Source organism: Ictidomys tridecemlineatus, chromosome 12 (genome assembly GCF_052094955.1).
Source record: "Ictidomys tridecemlineatus isolate mIctTri1 chromosome 12, mIctTri1.hap1, whole genome shotgun sequence".
NCBI classification, from domain to species: domain Eukaryota; kingdom Metazoa; phylum Chordata; class Mammalia; order Rodentia; family Sciuridae; genus Ictidomys; species Ictidomys tridecemlineatus.
In genome coordinates, this window is record NC_135488.1 from 79712413 (window position 1) to 79736622 (window position 24210).

Here is a 24210-nt window from a genome sequence, read left to right on the forward strand (position 1 = left end):
TCAAGATTCTTTGTCTTTGTCTTTCAACAATTTAATGATCTGACTCAAACTAACCGTCCTTGGATTTGTCCTACCTGGAATTTGTTCATCGGTTAATATTTGTAATCCCTGTCTTAATTTAAACTTGGGGAGTTTTCAATCATTATTTCTTTGAACAATCTTCCTCTTTTTCTTTTTCTTCTTAAGACTCCCATAATATGAATTTAGTTTACTTGATGATGTTCCACAATTTCTTAAATTTGTCTTCACTAATTTTTTTTCTTTTGTGTTATTGTTATTTCTTAGAATGGATAATTTTGAATGCATGCCTTCAAATCTGCTGATTCTCTCATTTGCCTACTCATTAATGCTATTCAATCCATCTTGTGAATTTTACAATTTAATCATTTTTATTTTTTAACTCCATAATTTCTCCTAGGTTTTTAAAAATTATTTCATGTATTTATTGAATTCTTATTATATATATGTGTGTGTGTGTGTGTGTGTGTGTGTGTGTGTGTGTGTGTGTGTGTATTCTTCTCATTGCTCCCATTAGATATTTAACTGTATTTTCTTTTGCTCTTTAGGACAGTTATTTTAAATTGTTTGTCTCATAAATATGATGCTTGTGTTGTTTTTTTTTCCCCAGGGGATTTTTCTCTGGAGATCTATTTGTTTCTTTGAAAGGCCTGCATTTCCTGCTTCTTATTTATGCCTTTCAGTTTTTAGCTGAAAGTTAGGGATTTTAAAAAATAGCCACCCTCTTAGTGTTTGCAGATAGGCATGGAAGCCTTCACTAATGAATAGGACTCCGAGTCTTGAGATCATCCTGGGGTAAAGGTTCAACATCTCAGGTCTTTTGCTGAAGGGTCTTGCCTGTGTGTCTGTGTGTGCATTATTCATTCATTCATTCATTCATTCATTCATTCATTCATTCATTCTTAAAATTTCTTTTGCTGCTTTTAAACATCTTGATTTCCTAAGGAGTTCCAATTCTGTTTCTTTCCAGGGCTTTAAATGCTCTCTTGTGTTCTTATGTTCATCATCTCTGGCCTCCAGGTATCCACAAGTCTGCAGTCCTCCTGTAGTCTTCAGGGACCTCGGTTCTCAGGACTGCCTTCAGCAGTCTCCAGCCTGAGAACCTGCCTGTGCCCATTTGGCATCTGAAACTTAACTCCAGTGAGAGAGAAGCCTGTCCCAATGGCATCCCTCAGATGGGCTAGAACATTTCAGTTGAGTTTTTCTCTGTTTCTTGCACTCTAGAAGGGAGAACCAGCTGTTTTCAATGAACCACACATACACCTTGTTACACTGGGGAAGAGTAAGACACAGGTGGATTAAAGTGCTATAAAATTTACTACCCTTTTGAATATTATTTTTTCTTATTTGGGCATTCACTTGATTGCTCTAGATATTTGACCAGTTCCCAGAGCTATTATTAAGTTATTTTGGTCACTGGTAGTTATTTTCAGCTTCCTGGAAATTCATAGTCCACCATCCTTTTGGTGTCCAAGAATCTACTTTTTTAAAAAAAAATCACATGAATTAATCAGTGCAAGGAGTAAGATTTTTAGAAGTCCTGACTTGTTGCTCCATTCTCATTGTTTAGTAAGAGTTTGCTTAAAAAATGAAACTGCCCTTGGTATAAACATAAGAATACTCTTAAATACTGAATTTGAATGTCTTATCTCAAGAAAACACTGACTTTATGTTCTAAATCATAAGTTTATCCTAAATTCTATAACAAAGATTATAATACCTTTATGAGATAAAGAGATGCAAAGTATTGAGAAATAAATTTCATTTTGTGCAAAGATTTGTAATTAAGCACGAGGAATTCCGTATCAAGTATCTATTGCCCCAAATTAGTGACTTACATATTCAGCATTTACATAAACAAGAAGTCTGCATGTTGGCAATTTTGGCAATGATCAATTGGTCAGTTTTTTTCTGATCTCAGCTGTACTTGTTCACATATTATCATCTCATCCTCATATCGTAGGCTCAGTCATAGCAGTTAGATGTTGGCAGATTTGGTTGGTCTTGGCTGGGACCACTTTAGTGATTTGGCTGTGCTACATGTTTTCATCTTTAGCAGATTGGTCTGGGCACGCTTTCATAGTGATGGCAGAGATGCAAGAGAGCAGAACCTCATTCACAAGTTAACATACCATTGGAGAAGGGCAAATCACATGTTTAGTCCAATGTCAAGTGATAGAACTGGTCACCTTGATCTCAGTGATTGGGGATGATGATGTTACATGGCAAAGATGATGGGCACAGAAAAAAATGAAAAAAAATGCAGTATCATTTTAATTAAAAACATCCTGTGAATAGGGTTTCCTATAATCTTATACTTATTCAAAAATGAAATATTAAACTTTTTAGCTATTGAAGGTCTCCTAGTGTATCCCCTAGATATACTGTAGTCATTTAATCTGCTTTCATATTCTTAATTAGAACTAATAAAGTTTCATTTCCCATACTCTTATCCTTTAGCACCTAAAAGCAATAAATAGTTCTCACTAATGATAATAGAGAAATAATAATAATTGAGAAGCAAAAGAATCAGCACAATATTTTTCAATAATTTATCTTTTTTCCACTGAATAGCAGCACAAGTTTTAATACAGATTTATATAAGTTTATTCTTGTGATTTGCTTCATACTGACTTTACCAGTGGACATGAATGCATGGACTTTATCTTATTTTTGACTCAGTGACTAACCTCAATAATTTCACCAACTATGGTCCATGCATTTAACATTATAAAAGGCAGATGTGATACTCAGCCTTGTTGTGGGAGACTTCTTATTGAGAAAGCTACACTTCTAAAGAAAATGTGATAAAATTATAATATCTACTAAAGATTACACATATTAAAGGAAAATAATGGATTTGACACTAGGAAATAGAAAAGCATGTAGGTATAAAGGAAAATTTATTATGAAAGATTAATCAACTGAACATAAACAACGGTTTATTCTATATCATTCCTCTGCCAACATTTTATCATGGTTACAAGGAAAAGAAGTTATAAGACATAATTAAATCATAGAGCTGAAATGAATCTTTCATTTCATATTTATTACCAGACCTTTTTTATTTTATTCCTTTAAATAAAATAATAAGCGAGATTTAAACTACAAAACAGATAAAAATGAAAAGTCTTATTGAATCCCTACTTCTTCTGTTTCCTTCATCTGTTTTGCTCTACCTCAACAGTCAAAACAATTCAGCAAAACACTTAGGTAGGAGTGGATGCAATTCAAAAAATATCAAATCTGTTATGTTGTAGATAAGAAACTGAGGAATAAAGAAAAATATTAAGCAATATATTATCAGAGTTATTTACTAATAGAGCTGTAAATCAAAGAAAAGTCATTTAAATCCTGATTTCTGTTTACTAAAGAAAGAAGCACTTTCATGTTTTGTTTTTCTTCTGTTGACCATAACTGTCAAGTATTTAAAACATATTTTTTGAGTCATAATGACTATGATGTTGTTTGGAGTAATTGAAGTTATAAGACTGCTTGAAAGAAAATTAGAGCTTAAGTATTTGGTGTTTCAGAATTTTCTGTTGATCTTTTTCCATGCTAATTCTCTTTCCACTAGGAGGCCATTCCTTGATTGACATAATTCTGGCTGATACACATCTCATTCCATGAGTTATTGACATAAACCAGATTGCTGAAACAGATAAATGAACAGGAAAAAAAAGAATACCTCCATCCTCCTCATAGCCATTGTTTCTAAATTTATTTTTAATAAATTTTAAATTCCTTTTAATGGGTTTGTTTTTCTTTAATTCTGGTATTTGAAGTTCTAAAAATTATTAGCAATTAAATTCAACTACATCCTTTCTAGAGCCTGAAAATTACCTAAATTTTTTCAGTTTGAAGTTCATAAAGTCTTTTCAATGATAAGTGTTTATCAAGGAATTTCTACTTAATAGAAGAAAATAATACAGATCTTACACTGAGCACAATATTGAGAACTAGGTGAAAATATTATCACCAAACTTGTGGGGAAATAAATTATGATTCAAGGTTATTACAAAATCAAGTTGGAAATGAAGTAAATAGCAAGACATTCTCATAAAGTGGTGCATTTATTAGATGTTATGGGAAAAAAATCAATGAAATATCCAAACAACCAAGAAGAATAGTAGAATAAAAAATTCAGAATTGTGGAATCAATGTAAATGAATGACCTTGAGAGAGAAAACCACTTAGATTAGCAATTTAAAAAATTGTTTTTGCACTACAGAATACCTAGAAAATAAGAAAAACACAGCACACATAGTTAGGATATAAGGGATAGGATGTTTAAAAGGATTTCTAAGTGTGCAAGTTTCTGTAATTCAGAACAGAGTATATATTGTTGAGGGTCAAAAACTACACCCCCAAATAGTTGTTTTGGACAATAAACTGAGAGCATCTGGAGTGTGTTATATACACAGAAAGGCCTTCTCTGATGTTCCTTTATCTATATAAACACTGTATCCATCAAAGAAGAACACAATTGCCTTCAATCTTCTGGCTGAAATTTCATTAACTAAGGAAGGTTCAACCAGAAGAGACTGAAAATAAAATCCCACACTCAGAAAATGAGAAACTATGCCCCAGGCCAGGGCCTATCTCTAGGCTCGATCATTTCCCCTAAAAAATTACTTATTTCATCTGCATAAGTGGCTGTGAGGGTGGGATGTTGCTCAGTAGCAGAACACTTTCCTGGGTTCGATCCCTAACACTGGGAAAAAACATTTTCTGAGAGTGCCTATAGCCTCACATTTCCCTCTAATCTGTCCCTTTTTGAGTTCATATTTTGTAAATATTTATCCCACATGTGTGCATTAATGAATTTTTGCTTTTTTTTCTCCTGTTTATTTTTCTATTAGTAGTTTATTTCATTAGGCTTGAAGACTTCAACCCCTTTGAAAAGGGGGAGAAAAAGTTCTTTTTAGTCCTCTAAAATCAACACCAGATTCAAACATGAATTTTAAAAAAAACCCTTAATTGTTCTCATAATTTTTCCTAGATTTAGTGAACATGTTCATGAGAAAATAAAATTACTTGCATTTTTACATTTATTTTTGAGAACTCTCAATTCTTTTACTTTTTGTTTGTTCTTTTCTTTTAAGTTTAAATTCAAGTTAATACATTAAGATTTTAGATTATACACTTAAAGCAAATATCTAAAATGATCCTATTCTTACAAAAATAACTGCTCTCCCATTCACTTTTCTAATAAATAAAGTAATATAGAGATATCAATAGAGCTCTGAAATCAAGCATGCTATGTTACAGTTGGTTTCCCTTAGTATTAAAAAGATGTTACTTTTTCTTTTCACTTATCTTTTCCCCACTTTAGTGTTTGACTTGTTGAATAATTATCACAAAATAATTACATTAATAAATTAAACCTCCTGAACCACAAGTAGCCTACTCAAGTTAGCCTACTGCAGGGATTGAAGGCACAGTCATCCAAACTACCAATTCTGCCCAAGGTTCAAGGTTATTAATTAGGAGGTTAGAGGGGAAATTCCACAAGAAACCACCCTTATTTTTTATATAAGGTGAAATTCGAATTCAGTAGGAAATGGTGGCTGTTTAGCATTCAGGCTAAATTTCCTTTGTCTTTAGGACATTTTAGAGTGGAGAAAGATTTATTTTACCTGTAGCAGGTAGGGAGAACACTGGCTTTGTCTGAAAAGCAGGTAGGGTGATCACTGCTGTTATTTGAAAAGCAATGCTCTCCTGAAAAAAGGAAGCATGGAAATTTTGGGGGGGAACTTACACAATATTCATGTAGGAAAATAAAAGTCGTGATGGGCATGTTTCTGACCATGCTCAATTTAAGGTCAGGAATTACATGCGCATAAATTAAAAATGGCAAATATATTTCTGAACCTGTTCTATTTAAGATTATAAACAAATTTAAAAAAAAAAAAAAAAAAGAAAGATGGTGGCATGTTCCTATAATCCCAGTGATTCAAGAGGTCCAGGCTGGAGAATTGTAAGTTTGAGGCCAACCTTAGCAACTTAGGAAGACCCTGTTTCGAAATAAAAACTAAATAAGGAAAATTTAAAAAAAGAATAAAGAAATGTTGTGGACATAAACACTTCTGGACATGCTCAGTTCAGTATTTTAATGAGCCAAGTTTAAGCTAGGTTATCTAAAAGAATGAGTCAGAGTGATTTGATGGTCTTGGCTGGTTCCTCACATGGTTCTCCTAGGAGTATTAGATGAAATAAAAGGTAGACCATTTGAAGTGGCAACAATTTTGTATGAGTTGTATCCTGCCTCCCATGCTTCCCAGCTAACAATGTTACACTCCTAGAATTGATGTGTGACAATGTGCAAAACAGACAATCCTGGGAATCTCTCATATGATTTATTGTCCAGATTTCTTTTATTAGGGCTTCCTTTTATAGGCATGATCAACTGAATTCCCACCTAGTTGAACTTCAGGTCAACATTTACCAACTTGACTAGAATCCCTCACCTTAAATACATGGTTGTTTTTTCTGTTATGTATATGTCTGCATATATAAAAGAATAGCAGAACTTTTACTTAACATAGACACATATACATATATCATATGTACATATATATATACATATATATATATATGTATGCATACATGTATGTATTTTTTTCTCCATCTGTCCTCCTGGGTTCACTGGTTGGGACTAATGAATCAAAAATGACAAAGTGCTGGTTAATAAGAGTGAAAGTACTTTTAGTCATAAATATATGCATAGGAATTAATTTTTAAAAAGTTCTCAAAAAGTTTCCAGATGATGAAGTATAAACAAAAACAAAAAGTTTCTTAAACTAAACAAAAGAGAATGGGTTTTAACTTGGAATGGGGAGGTAAATTATGAAGGGAAGAGATATATGGAAAGTAAGGGTTGTGTTGTTATGCAAGTGAGTCTCTCATTGATAAGATTTTTCTGTTGGAGTAGGCCTATTCTCCATTAAGCAACATCTTTACAAGTGGAAATTTCTTCTATCAAATTGATTTATTAAAGGGAAACTTATACTTTATTTTTAGGCAATCAAGGGAAGGTAAATAGTTGTATTCAAATCTTTGATTCTCAATTATCTTTACCTCAAAATATTTCTTATTTTGTTTACTTATTTATACATTATTATAGACTATAATAAATACATCATTTACATTTTATTTATGCATTCAATTATTTTTTTGAGACACTAGGGATTGAATCCAGGGCAGCTCTACCACTGAACTATATTTCCAGCCCTTTAAAATTTATTTTGAGACAGGGTCTGGCACAGTTGCCCAGGCTGACCTTGAACTTGTGATCTCTCCACTTCAGCCTCTCAAGTCAAGGGGGTTACAAGTGTGCACCACCACATCCCACTAATATTCTTCTTCTTCTTTTTTTTTTTTTTTGAGAGAGAGAGAGAGAGAGAGAGAGAGAGAAAGAAAGAGAGAATTTTAATATTTTTATTTTATTTTTTTTTAGTTATAGGCGAACACAACATCTTTGTTTGTATGTGGTGGTGAGGATCGAACCCGGGCTGCACACATGCCAGGCGAGCGCGCTACCGCTTGAGCCACATCCCCAGCCCCCACTAATATTCTTTATTTGAACGTGGAAAAAAAAATTTGTATTGATATTTGGCAGTTAGACATGAGCAAGAGGAACATGAATGTAAGGAGTTAATTTTATAGGCCAGGTTTACACGCTGGCCTTCTACATGTTACGTAAGACTATGCTGGCCCTGCTCTGGCTTAAGTCAATAGGATGTTACATTCCTTGGCAAACAACTTGTTACCTACAAGGCTATTCTCAGGGCTGAGTAATGCAGGTGGAAAGACCCCTTCCTGCCATTAAGAACAATAAGGTACCCCAAGTGGGACCTTTGTGAACTTCACACAGAGCAGAGATTCCAAGACTCAGGAAGATAAGATAATTAAAGCAAAGGACACTTATCATAAAATCTGTAAAAATAAGTCCCAATCAGAACCACTCAGCATGTGTCAAAGTGACTGAGAGTTGACTTTAGATCTTTGTCGTGTCCTCTTAGTCTTATTATAATAGAATTCTCTCTCCCATCACGTGCAGTAGGGATTTAGAAATCTGCTGACTGACAATCCCACTATCAGTTAAGAGTTAAGAGGTGGTACCTGGGTGTGACTTTAGAAATTTCCCTCGGTACCCAATAAAATTGGGAGAAAAAAAGGGGTATAGTGTCACTCTCTCCTTTAAGACAGCCCACCCTCTCCCTTGATGGAATTTTTACTTTTTTCCCATTCTAATAAACTTTATTATATTTTTACTGTTTCCTGTTCTGCTTGAAATTTTCTCCTGCAAGAAAACAGAAGCTGAGAGACACATGCAATCCCTGGATTTCCAGGACCCCTGCTAACAGTGTCCTTCAATTTCAAATCTTCCCATATGTTCTTTAGTTCCACTGTCTATAACATAGCCCAAGCTATCATCATTTTTATATGATCTAATTCAATTGCTTCTTATTCTTCTTATTCCCAAATAGTTCTTCCCAAGTAATAGGCAACACTTTATTAAAATGAATTTATTTAAAATGCAAAATTTACCTTAGTATCACTGTGCTTAAAACTCTTTAATTTCTTTCTCCTGTTCTTAGAATACATTGCCAAATCCTTAATATGATTCACAAGTCTCTACCCTTTGCAGACATCTCTGCCTTCTCAGTCTGGGGTATCTTTCTTCATTCTGTCTGGGCCCATGGTATATTAATGGTCAATAAGATCTTTGAAATGTCAGTGTTCAAAAACTGCAGGATACTTTATCATCCTATTTCTCTTCACATAGAAATAGTGACTACTCACCGATTATATCTCAGTTTAATATGTATTTCTATCTCTAAAAATTATAACGGAAAATTACAAAATATAATGGACAGTTACATAAATTAAAAGCTATCCTCTCTAGATTAGTATTCCTTTGAGGATAGGAAACAAATATCAACCTTCTCATCTGTTAGTTTTGCAATATCTACCAAACAGTAGATTATTAAAATTATGTGTCAAATAAATGATTTACTTATAGAAGACATAATTCTTCATTCTCAATTTTCTTCAGTAAGAAAAATAAAAATATTCCATCCACATGAGTTTTTACTCCATTCTCAATAAGTCTATGTGGTTCTGAAAAAGGGTCTTCTACTGCAGCTGCTTCAGTATTTTTTCCCAACTAATTACTGACTACAAGTATAAAAATGTGAATAAATACACAACTGTAACCAAACACATTGAGTTCTCTTGGCAAGTGCAAAACCAACAAGTACAACCAGAAGATACTCATTCAGAGAGAGCTTTATTACTTGTAGCAAGTAAGTTGAACTCTGGAATTATATGTAAAGCAGCACTCTTAATATTAAACAAAGAAAGCAAAGGGATTTTATTGGGGAATTTTTACATATTCTTATGGGAAAACCTAAGCAGGGCTGGGCACATTGCTGAGCATACTCGGCATAAGACCATAAATCATACGTTAAAAAAGGAAAAATAGTGGACACAAATGCTTCCAGGCAGACAGTTGATTATTATAATCAGCTAAGTTTATTGGAGGTCACCAAAAAGAATGAGTCAGAATGACTGTGTGATCCTAGCTAGTTAAAATCAACTTGGAAGACATGCTAACAGTATTTTCAAGGGGCCACTACTTTCTCCCCTGTAAGTATGAGTTTGCCCCTAATGTGTGTGCCTTCCTTAGCAACTAACATAACATAGCCTGAAGAGCAGTCCAGATAAGCTTTTATAAGCTTATGTAGCTATTAATTGTATAGTTTGTGTGCTAAGTACAAAATAAAATGATTATTTGCATGTTAAAGTTCCTTATGTTTAGTTTATTGAGCAGAAACCAAACTTATATCCCTTAATTCTAAAATAAAATATGCATAGTTTAAATATTAACTTTAATTCTATAGGTTAATCTGAATTTACATAAATTTATGATAATGATGGCAATTAACTATAACAGAATTATTCTCATTAGAGGACAAAACAGGCTTGCTGATCACTATGCTGGCTCTAAGCCTTCTCAACTTAATGAATGCTAAAATATTAAAATCTCATCCAGTTTACCATGGAGCCATAATTTATAAGAATAAATGCATAATAATCCTTTGGACTTCGGAGGTAATTTATGAGCAATATTCTCACAGAGGATGATGATAATTCACTCTCAATTAGCCCAGCTTGATTTAAATCATTGATTGCCCCATGTTTAATAATAATTTTGTAATAATGAAATTAATAGTTCCTTCTATTTTGGGATAGACGTTTTAAAGAATTCATGGTGAATTTTAACTTTGAACATGAAGATTTATAAATATCTTCTTTCAACTTTTCCACTTAGAATTGGTGTCTCCTTCCAGGTATTGTTAACTTTATAAAAAGAATCTGATTCCTTTGGAATTGTTGAGGCAGTTATTTTAGCTCCAAGAATTAAATCGTTTCCTCTCTCCATTCTACCTTCCTCCAGGTGTTCTACAAGAAGGCTTGTAGATATCTGATTCTTCAAAAGTTATAGTCACAATATTCACCTTCAGACATCTGAATAACATATAGATAGAAGTAATTATTTCTTGTGATTTTCTATTTTAAAATAAAAGAAATAATTCACTAACATTTTTAAATGATAGAATCTTCGTCTGAAATATATTATAATCATTATTAATTAAGTAGATCTTACCCTGATTCTGCTAAAAATGGGTTTATGGAATAATTTATATATTCAATAATTTTAACAAATGAGGAAAATTTATCAATGGTGGCAACATCTAATGAGATTGGACTCATTCCAGCTCTACTATGGATTTTAATATGTTTTCTTTTCCCCATGGGTTGCATACATACTCAGAAGACATAGATATAAGATGTTCTGTCTGAAACAATGAGGTTACCTTGCTTGGCTCTATATTTTCATCTGAGTTGGAAAGGGGGCAGATGCTAGCATAACCCCATATCTCATTAGAAAACTCCTGATGGTCCCTCAGGTTTTAATCAGAAGTAACATCTCCAGAAAACACTTTTTCCACAGACTCATTATGCCTGACCAGTTAGTTTGATGGCCTGAGAACTCCAAACATTTAAAAAAAAATGTCAAAGCTTGTGGAAAAAAACAACAATAATAGTAAAAATGGAGACAATAGAAAAACTCAGAGTGCTGCTATTTTTCTTTACTTGGAAACCTCTATCAGTAGAAAGGAAAGATATTATGTGAACCCTGACTTAGGCTTCTCTCATCCAATTTTTGACCTGGGAAAAGTTATATCTCAGGGCGTCTGATTTACAAGAAGGATGGGAAGGGGATGGCCAAAGAGATCATAATTTCTTAAAAAGAAGTGTGCATCAGTATAATGCTTGTCAAAAAGCTGCACATAATGGGACTCACTATAAACCTTCTAAGTTGGAATCTTTGACTGGGCCATATATGTGCACACTTAAATGATACACCTGCTATTCCTGAACACCCATAAAGAGGATGATTTTGGGGGGAGTGAATTACCAGAGACTGAACTCAGGGGCATTCAAGTACTGAGCCACATTGCCTGCCGTATTTTGTATTTTTTTATTTAGAGACGGCGTCTCACTGAGATGCTTAGCATCTGCCTCACTTTTGGCTGAGGCTACCTTTGACCTCGAAATCTTCCTATCTCAGCCTCCTCAGCCTCTGGAATTACTGGCCTGCACCACTGCACTGGGCAGATGTGATTCTTAATGTCTTTTCTAGTTTGACATTTATTTTTCTAATGTTTTATGAATATTTAGCAATTTTACCTAATAGGCTAATCTATAGTAAAGACACTGACCAGCCAGGTAAGGTGGCACATGCCTATAATTGCAGCAGCTCAGGAGGTTAAGATAGGAAAACTGCAAGTTCAAAACCAGCCCCAGAAATGGCAAGTTACTTAGCAACTCAGTGAGACCCTGTCTCTAAAGAAAATACAATATAGGGCTGGCATGTGGCTCAGTGATTGAGTGTTCCTGAGTTCAATCCCTGGTATAAAAACAAACAAACAAAAATAAAACAGACACTGAGCAAAGGGAAACACCTTTAAATATTCTACATGTCTGTCTGTGTATGTGTGTGTATATATAAATAAATATAATTGTATATGTATTAAAGTCAGCATTTAAAGTGGTTTGTATGTGTTAGCTTGAAATTAAAATTGACTTCTTTGAGAGCTTATACCAATTTTTGTGTTAGCAAGGGGTTTGTTTTCTTCTCCATTTTTCCAATTTAACAGAATAATGATTTTGGGTGTTATTCTCCTCTAGGTCCCAATTGAGTTTCAGAAAGGCCACCTTCTCATCATGGCCTCTCCAGCTCTGTGTTGTTTTATCATTCATGAGCTCATAGGTTAGCAAATGACACAGATCCTGTTTTTCTTTTGGGGAAACTTCTTCACAGCAAAGTAAACCATAAAAAATGTAAACAGAGTGCCTATGAAAAGGAGAAAATCTTTGCCACCTGCACCTCAGATAGAGCATTAAGCTCTAGGATATATAAAGAACTCAAAAAAGTTAACACCAAAAAAAAACAAATAATCCAATCAATAAATGGGCAAAGGAACTGAACAGGCACTTCACAGAAGAAGAAATAGGATTAGCCAAACTGAGAAATTATACCCCATCTGATTCAAATGTATGATATGTCAAGATCATTGTACTGCCATGTGTAACTAATTAAAAGAAATTTAAAAAAATAATAGTGAAAATACTAAAAAAAAAAAAAAGAAAAAAAGAAATAGGATCAGCCAACAATATGAAAAAATGTTCAACATCTCTAGCAAATTAGAACCACACTAAGAGATGTCATCTCACTCCAGTCACAATGGCAATTGTGAAGCACACAAGTAACAATAAATGTTGGAGAAGATTTGGGGGGAAAGATACACTCATACATTGCTAATGGGACTGCAAATTGGTGTAACCACTCTGGAAGGCAGTATGAATATGGAGATTCCTTAGAAAACTTGGAATGCAATAACCTTTGACCCTGTTATCCCACTCCATGGTATATATACCCAAAGGACCTAAAATCAGCATATAATAGTGATATGGCCACATCCATATGTATAGCAGCCAAATTCACGATATCTAAGCTAAGGAACCAATCTAGATATCTTCAACAGATGAATGAATTAAGAACATGTGGTACATAAACACAATGGAATATTATTCACCATTTGCTGTTAAATGGATGGAACTGGAGACTCTCATGTTAAGTGAAATAAACCAATCCCAGAAAATCAAAGGGCAAATGCTCTCTCTAGTAGATGCTAACACACAATAAGGAGAGGGAGTAAAGAATAAAAGTACTTTGGATTAGACAATGGGGAATGAAGGGAAGGGAAGTGGGATGGGAATACAAATGATAGTAGAATGAATCAGACATTACTTTCCCATGTTCATATATGAATATAGGACCAGTATAACTCCACATTATGTGTAACCAAAAGAATGGGAAGTTATACTCCATGTATGTATAATATGTCAAAGTACAATCTACTGTCATGAATAACTAAAAGAACAAATGAAAAAATTTCCAAAATTGTGCTTACAAGGAAGGAAAGGAAAATTATACAAACCTTAGTTAATAGGAAATTAGTTTTTAAAAGTATGGTATATCCAGACAGAATGTCCTATGTTTTCTGACAATAATTGTACAGAGCCTAGTATGAAAATGTACAAGTTATACAACTGTTCAAGTTTGCATAAAATTATGTATAGTGTAATTTGTTTTCTGAAAAAATTGATGTATGATTTAAAATATTGTATACAAAGCACTAAATCCAAGAAGATTGCTATAAGGAGATCCATGAAGGAACTTGAAAAATTTGCCAATATGCAATAAAAATTACCATAACATTCACATTTATCAATCTAATTTATAAATTTAATAAAGGGCTATTTGTTCTTGAACATCTCTGCTGTGATAAATTGTCCTTTGGAACAGAATACCCATAAAAACACTCAAAATAGCATAGAATAAATATAGGACTGTCTTACAATAATTAGTGCCAAATTAGGGAAAACCAGCAACTTATATTTAAAAAGTAATTCAGTCTCTGATAAAACTGGTGAAAAATCCCCAGATGAAGCAGTAACTTCAGGCTAATTTTGCAAAAGATTACTCCAAGGACCAGGAAATGTTCTGTTTGAATGCTAAAGTATTCACAAAGATATCTGGAGAATAGACTCGTGGTGAGAATCTGCTGTAACAAATTCCAACAAATTTTAGCAGAAAGTCAGAACAGTGGATGTCACAATTTGGGAAATGCAAGACTGAAAAAATAGCATACACTTCCTTATGGCAGCTAAAGGTTTGCAGTTCTCTTGTTCAAAATTGTTCGGAATAAACTATTAAAAAGTGAATAAATATTGAAAAGACATCCAATAAGAAAACAATTATACAAGTTGTATTTATTAGAGGAAAGTGAATTGTAGAGTATGCTCGGTTCCCTGTTGTGTATCTTTCTATTTTAAGTTTCATGTGTCCAGCTTGTACTAATTTTGCAAACTTAGAAAATACAAAATTAAATGAAAACCTTTAACAGTAACTGTTCAAAATGAAAATTCTAATAAAAATATAAAGCATGAATTCTTCATGAAACAATTCAAATAATCCATTTAGAAATATGGAAGCCAATAGTTTTTAACCTTATATATCTACATAGTCTGTTCACATTTGTTCTAAGTAATTTATTCTATAATTCAGGTATTTTACAGAAATGCCATAACAGTCAATATTCTCTATCTGTAAAGGAAATTTTGGATTATTTATTGAAATAATTCAACCTTAAGTTTTTGGCACAATATACATAAATATATTTTACTAATGTATGAAGAAAATTTATTTAGAAATTATTATTCCAAAAAAGTAAAGTGAGTAAATGGGAAAATATTCCATATGAGGAAAAAATATTAAACATATTTTGTTTGATTAAAGTAAAAACCAACAAAAAATGAAACAATGAAGATTTATAACACAGCACCAAATGCTGAAGTGGATAAATGAGTCAATTTAGCCAACATTTTACCTAGATCACATTAAGGTTCATATCATCAATAACATTCAATAAATTTAAGATACACCATAACTCAGAGTAATAGTTTCAATATGTGTGTGAAAGCTAAACAAAAGAAGATTCTTGTTTTTTTTAATCAGAAATTAGGATAAATACATAATAAAATTCATTTTCTGTCAAAATTGATGCTTGCCGTGATATTCGCCTCTCTTGGACTGTGTTCTTTTAGTCCCATTTTGTAGTTTTTGTTTTATTGAATTAATAATCTCTGCTAAATTCATAAATTCAGAGAGCACAGTGTTTTTAATGCTGATTGCATGACTTTGATTTTGTTTAATGTGTCTTTTAGAATGTTTTACATGAGTAACTTCGCAAGCAAATTTCAGGTCTATGTCTCTGCCATTATTCAATATGTGCCTAGCCTCATTTCCCATGGTTACCATTCTCTGTGACTTTGATAGCAAACTATTATAGTATGTAGTATACACAGTAACTAGGGGATATTTCCAAACTATAACATATGACCCTTCAATGGTGTCTATTAGATGAATATTTGTAAGAAAAAAAATGGAAGCAAACAGAAACAAATATTAAAACACACATTTCCACTTAAATTTAAGACCAAGATACTATGGTATCAATATATCCATAGTTAGGAATAGTATATTAATGTTGTTCACTGTGGCCTCCCAGATACAAATCCTTTAATGCAGCCTGCCATCAGCAATGCATTTCAGAAAAATCACTCTGGCATGCACTCATCTGTCATTTACAACTTTTTATGGAGCTTCCACTATGTGTATACAAGTGTGAAGCAAATAAAGATGGCCCTAGCCCTGGTAATAACGTGCTACTGAGAAAAATGTAGTGACACTAAGGGTCAAAGGAATTAGTTGTTCATGTAGTAAGAAATGAGGAGGAAATAAGATTATCAGTGAGACACCACAGAGGAAGGGCATTAGGTTAAAATTGAGACCTAAAGTAAAGGTAATAGTTATCTAGGGAAACAGTCAACAAAGAAGGAAACATGCACAAAGTCTCATGAGTAGGAAAAAAAATACTTGGAATGGTTTAAGAATTGAAAATAACATGATTCCTTGAACATAATAAATAAGCAAGAAACTCATAGGAGATGAGACTTGAGAGGTTGGCATGAGTTGATCTGATAGGATATTTTTAGACCACATTTTCTTTAGTGTGATAGAAAGCCTTTGGAAGTACTTAAGTAGGAAAATAACAATTTATATGATTTGAGTAATTATTTTTGTTTTATTTGTTCTTTTTAGATATACATGATAGTGGAGTATATTTTAACATAGTATATACACATGGAACATATATTTTCAGTAGAATTCCATTATTGTGGTTGTACCTGATGTGGAGATTCACTGTGGTGTGCTCATATATGAACATAGGAAAGTAAGTCAAAAGGTCTGTGATTTTTAAAAAAAAACATAAATAGATTCATATTTATATTTTTTGAATCATGAATTAACTCAGTTTATATTTTTAAAAATCACAGAACCTATTGGAAGGCAGTTAAAAGTGAATGTGTAGTATTTTATTTAGGCAAAAAAATGCAGAGGTAGACATCAGAAGTAATGACATAATCCATGTGTGAAAAACGGAAGGGTTGACAAGATTTTGGAAGAGACTTGAAGGTCTAGGTGGCATATGGAATCAGTATGTAGAGGAAGTGACTTAAGTTTCCAAGTAACAGTATGGATGGAGATACTGAAGACTGAAAGAGGAGAGAGATTTGACAGGTATGATTAAGTGTTCAGTTCTAGATGTGTTAATTTGAAATTTGTGTCAGACATCTGTATGACAAAATATGTTGGCTATGTAAGGCTTGATCTGAGAAGATAATTTTGGTTTAGAATTTTAGATGTGGTAGAATGTATTGCATTTAAAAATGTAAATATACATTAAATGCCTACTTTATAAAAACTTCCTGTGCTCAAGATTCTTGGAGTCATTAGAAAAACAAACAAGAGCCTGAAATAGAAAGTTAATTCTGGACTAAATGGAACTTACTGTTGCATGCTGGAACTTATAAGTGGCTGTCTACTTGTTAGGATTCACATGATTCAGACAAGGAAACTTCTATTATTGAGGCTTAAAAAAGGTAGAAGCTTAATTGCTCCATCCTACAAAAAGTCAATTCAGGGATAGGATTATTACTCCAGGACATCTTCAGAACACATGGCTTTCTAGCTTTTGATCCCACCATCCCTCAAAATGCAAGCCTTTAAAATAAGGCTTCTGAAATCATGGTCATATATTTGTTGTATCTCTAGGTGATGTATCTGCATTTCTTTCCATAATTACTAGAATGGCAGTATTATGAGGCAATCCCTAGATGGATAGTAGTCTAGAATCTCCATTCATGAGTATAAAAAGACAGGGGGACTTTTGTTGAGAAGATGAATAGTAATCATTAACTTTGATATACTCTGCCACAGTCGGGCTGCAGCAAAATAACCTGGGGTGACGAACAACTTGTGTAGATCAATACAGCAGGAGTGGGAGCCAGCCGTTTATTGCAGGACAGGAGGGGTATATATACATTACACACAGCTTATCTTAATTAACATAAACTAGATACAGCAGTCAACCAATAAGGAATCTCCACATTTAATGGTTCCCTGGCGTTACTTCACAAACCACTCCCTCTGGCAAAATGCCAGGCGTCATCCAGACTTGTTTACAGACCCTAACAATACTCTATGGTGTAATACCCTTCACAATTTAAGACTCCTTATTTAACTTTAGTTTAGCTCCATTAACAATCATTTCTATAATATTATTTTCACTCATTTGAATGTATCTCATGACTTCATGCTGTTTTTTATTTTGTAATTAACTGTAATATTCATGAGACATATCTGTGAATATTTTATAAAAAGCTGTAGCTTTCTTGTAACATTCTAAAAGATATATGCCATAAGCTGGCAACTATTAATATGTGTTTAGTAAATGTGACTTTAATATACTTTCAAAGTGGAAAAATATCTAAGTCTCCACAAGTAATAAAACAGACTAACTAACATGTATCCATTCCGAACGTACTCTGAAATAGTTTAAATGAGTAAGAGACACTTACATAAAGACTTAAGAAGACACCTATAATATAAGATTAGGTTAAAAAAAAAACTGTAAGCAACACATAAGAACAAAATATGCCTGGGTCAGCAATCATTTTCTGTAAAGAGCCAGATGGTAAACCCTTTAGGATTCACAGCCTCATTCGCAGTCAAAACTATTCAACTCCTTCATTATGTCATGAAAGCAGCCATAGAAGACATGTAGGTGCAAGAAGATTACCCTGTTATAAAAAAAAGCTTATTTATTTTTTCTATGTTTGTAAAGGGTACATTACTGGTGTACATAACGACAGATTCATTGTTACATATCCATGCATGCACACAAAATAGCGATATAATTTGCCCAATATTCTTCTCCCACATTTTCCCTATCTCTCTTCTGTCCTGCAGTAAGTATGTAGTGGTTTACAAACTCTGATTTAGAGGATGATTCTAAAAGAGAAAAATAATAATAAAAATGGAGAATATGATTATTAATGAAAGATGCCTTCATTAATTTTTTTTGCTCTCCTCTATGTTTTGATGCTTTTTGAAATTTGTCTGTGTATTTTAAAGGCTTTCTTTCTACTGTTTTGGCCTATAGCCTCCCCTTTAGTCACTGCTTTTACATTACCTGGTTAGTAAAATAAGATGGCTTAATAAATTCCCTGATTTTTTAAAAGATAAGTGAAATGAACCTATTCCTGAGCATTTCATAGGGAGACTCAGCTGTGAAAATGTACTGATACAGATAGGAATCTACTGCTTTTTCATTTGGATCCCCAATGTATTCTACAGAGATAGGCACTTTAATATCATTATACTGTCAAAAATTAATTATATAAGATTATTCAAATAAGATAATAATAAGTATTTATTTGATTTTCTTAAATATTTTTTACATTGATTTATTTATACTTTGTATAAATACCAAAAAGCTCTATAAAATAGGATTTTCATTGCCAAAGTGAAATTAATCCCATGATATGATAGTTAGTAGGTGAAGATTTTGGCAACTCATGGACTCTATGAAATTGATTTGAATGGTATCACATCCTGTGCATCAATTCTGGGCCTTCCTCAAATCATATTTTCCCCGTGATATCTTAGTGATAGCTCCAGGCAGAAATCACCTCTTCCTCCACAGTGTAACTATCATCTCTCTTAATATATCCTTTTGAGACCTGTCTGTTGCTCACTAGCAATTTAGGTATTTGGCATTGTGTAAATGTCATCTTCGTATCTCTCACAGCAACTAGTACAGTGTTAAATACTAAGAAACATAAATGAATGCTGACTGGTTTCAAATACACTCATTTTGGCATGTAATCCTCTGATTTAGGTGTTGGAAAAATCACTCCAGTGTGCTCTTTAAGCCCTTATCAATTGATAAATTCAGTGAAAGAATGAAAACCCTTTATTAGAGGGAGTGATTTTGGCAGTAGAATGAATACAGTTAAGTAGGTTACCCCTGGGTTGTTTGAAATCCTAGAAGAGAGCTTTTATAGACATCTATGTTTTTAGTTGATTCAATAAAAAGGACACTTTTATATAATGAGATTATGGTATACTCGATTGGCAAATAATTTGCATTGTTAAGATAGACAGATAGAGCTCAGCAAGAGATGAAAGTGTTTAGAAATGTAATTATCAGCTGGTATTAGAGTGTGTCTGATCTGGAAACATTATAAATGAAAAACATAAGAAGTTTTAGGGAGTTTAAAGGAGAATCATGATTGTCTGTTTTCAAGAACCAGAATATAGATGAAGCTTTGGACTTTAGGATGTAAAACGTTTGAGAAATGACCTAAAGGTTAAAGGGTGTGAATGCCGTGGTGATGTAAGAATATGTTTCCTGAATACTGACTAATTGATTTGAAAGTGAAATATGGGCTTGTAGGTAAAGAATACTGTGACTGAAGCTGGGCACTGGGGAACTCACCCATAATCCCAGCTATTTCAGATGCTGAGGCAGAAGGTCTCAAGTTCAAGGCCAGTCTCAACAACTTAGTGGGGCCTTAAGCAATTTAGCAAGACTCTGTCTCAACATAAAAAGTGAAAAGGGCTGGAAATGAAGTTCAGTGGTATAGTGCCACTGGATTCAATCCCCAGTAGCATACAAGAAAAAAAAAAAAAAAAAACAAGAATACTGTGACTGAGACTATGACCTTTCTCCCAAAGCCATTTCCCCCCACGATAGAGTTGAATAAGAAATGGCTGTGCAGCTACTTGTACCATGACTTCTTCCCACTTAGTTGTGGCCAAGGGATTCAATTCGGGACTATAAGATGTGAAGAGAAAGAATGTGTTTCGTTTCCAAATCATGTTCATAAAATGAATGTCGTTTCACTTCCCTATATTTCTTCAGTGCTGCCACTCTAGATGCAGTCTTAATAGAATTGGATCAATATTTAGACAAAAATAAGGAGACAAATGTTAAAGGTTGTTATCTCTTTCTCTTAGTTTAAATATCCTACCTCTCTATGGTTAAATTAAAATGCAATAGGGAATTAATATTTACTTTATATTTTAGCTTGTCAGACAAGTGGGAAAAGAGGAGCCGATGACAAATAAAACAGGAAGAAAGTAGTGTACAAAGGTAGAAAAAAAAAAACGGTATAGCAATCTTAATTCTTAATAGAATTAAGAACCTAAATGTAAGGTTCACAGTTTTGATTTGTAAAAATAGAGTATTCTCTAAGAAATTTGTATTTCACATAACGTTTTTAGAATAGGCATTCTTCAAGCAATGTTTTGGTCTTATAATGAACTATTTGTTTTTTGTCTGAAATCAAATATAGCCTGATGTCTTGTGTTCTATCCAGCTACACTAAAATCAGACATGCCTAGGTTTGCATTTTACTCATTCACTCTACTTCAAAGGAAAATATTAAAACATGGAAATGTATGATACTTTTTAATTTAATATTGGAAATATGTCTTAGCCCACATGCAAAAAGCATTAACTTTAAAATATTGACAAGTCTGAACGTTTTAAAGCTAAGAATTAATATTAAGACTCAACATTTGAAATAGTGTGAAAAATATAAGCCAGAATGTGGGAGACTATGAATAGATATAGTCTATAAAGAATTGGTGTTCTAATGGATAATAAGTGCTTACAAATTGAGAAGAAAGCACAAAAATATGGCTAATAAAAATTTCTCATGAGTTTCAAATTCAAAAGTAATTAGAAAAATGATAATAAAAATTAAAATAGCCTACCATTTTATATTTATTAAGACAAAAATGAGAAATTCTAAAAATACTAAATCCTGGATAAAATTGAATCAATAAATTTTAAAAACAATTGCTGGTTTTCATCAATCTGATTGGGGAAAAGTAGATTTTCATTGCTATATTTCTCAATATAAATCATTCCATAATTATGATTGAATGTGAACATCTGTTCATATGTTTAAGAGCTGATAATACATAATCATACACATATTATACATATAAAATATAGTTCATACATATATATACTAATACATGATAATACACATATCTATATGATTAAATATATATATGTACAGTATGTATATAATAAGATACATATTGCTGTTATATATATATATACATTTCATGCATGTTCATATGTGTGTGTGTATATATATATATATATATATATATAGAGAGAGAGAGAGAGAGAGAGAGAGAGAGAGAGAGAGAGAGATTGAGAGAGAGAGAAGAGAGTCTGTTTAGGTCTTCTTCATATTTTTCTATGTGGCTTCTGGCCCTCTGTGCTTTAATTCTTGTTCATATAAAATCATATATGTTGCCATCCAGTGTGGTTTCTATATTTAAAACCAAGTCTTTGCACAAATCATTCTTTATAGAAACTATTTCCCTTCCTTGGTACCAACAAAAATGATTTTCAAATTTATTTCTAAAAGACATTTTCTAATATCATTACACTATGGTATTTTGAGGAACAAACAAAGACCAACTCTTTGCTCTGTCTTTTCCTGTTTCCAAGTGGAATTGGCACCTCTCACTTTGGAACTTCAAACAAATGTCTTCCATTGTTGTTTAAAGCTTTACTATCCCTTCAAATAGATTTCACGTTTGTAGAATAGCAGTGTTCAACCTTTAGGTGTTTGAGACAAATGTTTGAATGATGGTATTTTGTGTGTCAAAATAAAAGGAATTACAATGTAAACAACTGTTTGAAAAAGCAAATCTAGAGAATCGTGAAGGCCTTCCATAAGTCTTGGTGGGATCACTGGTCACCTTTCAGTGCTGTGTTACCTTTGAGTAATACACAGTTTATTAGGTTATTCCTAATTTTAACAAAAATTCATGCCTTGTTAAAAATTTGACATTATAATTAATGAAGACTTCACAAATAAAATAACATTGCTTAGGAACCAGAAAACTGTAACTTGCTAATGAACTCTGTACTGAAGATGAAGTGAGTAGAAAAATATTTCCCACATAGTCAATTTTATATTTCCACTATTTTTTATTTCAGCATTCTGATGAAGATTGTATTAAAAAGATTACATGTCAAATTTGATTAGTTCAAATCAGAAGTCATATTTGAGTTAGTCAGCTTTCCGTTGCTGTGACAAAAATACCTGAGACCGACAACTTAAAAGATAATTCATGTTTTCAGGTTCACATTACACAGGTTTCAGTCTTAAGGTGTGTTGTCCCTATGGATTCTGGGCCTGTGACAAGGCAGTATATCAGGGCCAAAACACATGACAGAGGAAATCTGTTCACCTCGTGGTGGCTGGGATAAAAAGAGAGAGAGGAAGAGACCAGTAAACTTGTATCACCTTCAAAGAAACACCTACAGTGATTCAACTTCTGGGAACGATGGTTTAGTACATGATCCTTTGGGGGAAATTTCAGGCCGAACTCTAGCAACATCTGTATGACTTATATGACTCTTTCTGATGTATGATAATAGTTCATTTTAATTAGTTTCATTGACAAATTAAATTTACATTTTAACTCATAAATTTACCATTTTTATAAGTTTGAATTGTGTGCTCTTTAACACTGAAAATTACAAAGGTGAGTCCACACTTCTCAGTGTTAAAGAACCACTCACTGACTTATTCATTGATCAAAATTTGTACCTGCTCACTCTAACATAATCTAAATTAGCTTAGTGAAAAAGATAGAATCAGTCTAAAATCCTAAGAAAAGATACCAAGTAAGGAAGTCGTATCCAGACAGCTGGACCTTTCCATAATTTTCCCCAGACTGCCCCAATAATGAAGATGTCCAGATTCTGATAAAAGGAAGGTATTAAAGAATCCCTAGAAGAATCTCTTTGTCCCCTGAGCAAGTAATAGTCCGATCATTCCACACTTGGGAAATGTTCACACATACCAGGGAAATTAAGATGATACAGATATATTTCTCCTCTTTCTAATGAAGCAGGTACAAATCATATCCCCATCTAGATGGTGAGCAAATTGTTAGCTAAATGATAAACCAAAACACCTATCTTATTTAAAACTGAGTTTCTGAGAAGCACAAATTTTTGTAGAATATAATTTCAAGTCATTAAATACTTTTGAATGTTTTGTAAAATGAATAAGCAAGAAACCAGAATAGTAGTAATTATTTTTAGAATGGTAGTATTAGTTCCTGAAATATTTTCTAATTAGTATGCTACAGGTGAATATTTAGCACAGTTGAAAGTAAAATGAAAATATTAGTAAACATTCCATTTTTTTGCATCATTTAGTTGAGAAAATTGAAAATCAGAGTTACAATAAATTGTGCAGTCTTTTATGTTAACATTAGCAAAGTATTTACAGAAAATTATACAGAAATGGAATTCATAATTCATAGAAACCAAAGTTTTATTAGTGGAAGAAATATAAAAGATAAGGTGATTAAAAGTACATAAGGTGAAATGTTTCTAAAACATTAGTGAAGTAACTGAGGCTGAGTTTATGTTATTTCTCAGTAGTATAGAAAAATAATATAAAACTTATTCTTCAAAATCATTTTTAAATTTATCTATAAATTTAGGGGGAAATCCCAACTATCTATCTTTTACCTAAATTTCTGAAATAAATACAACAGTATACATAAATTATAGCCATATCAACACACTATCGATA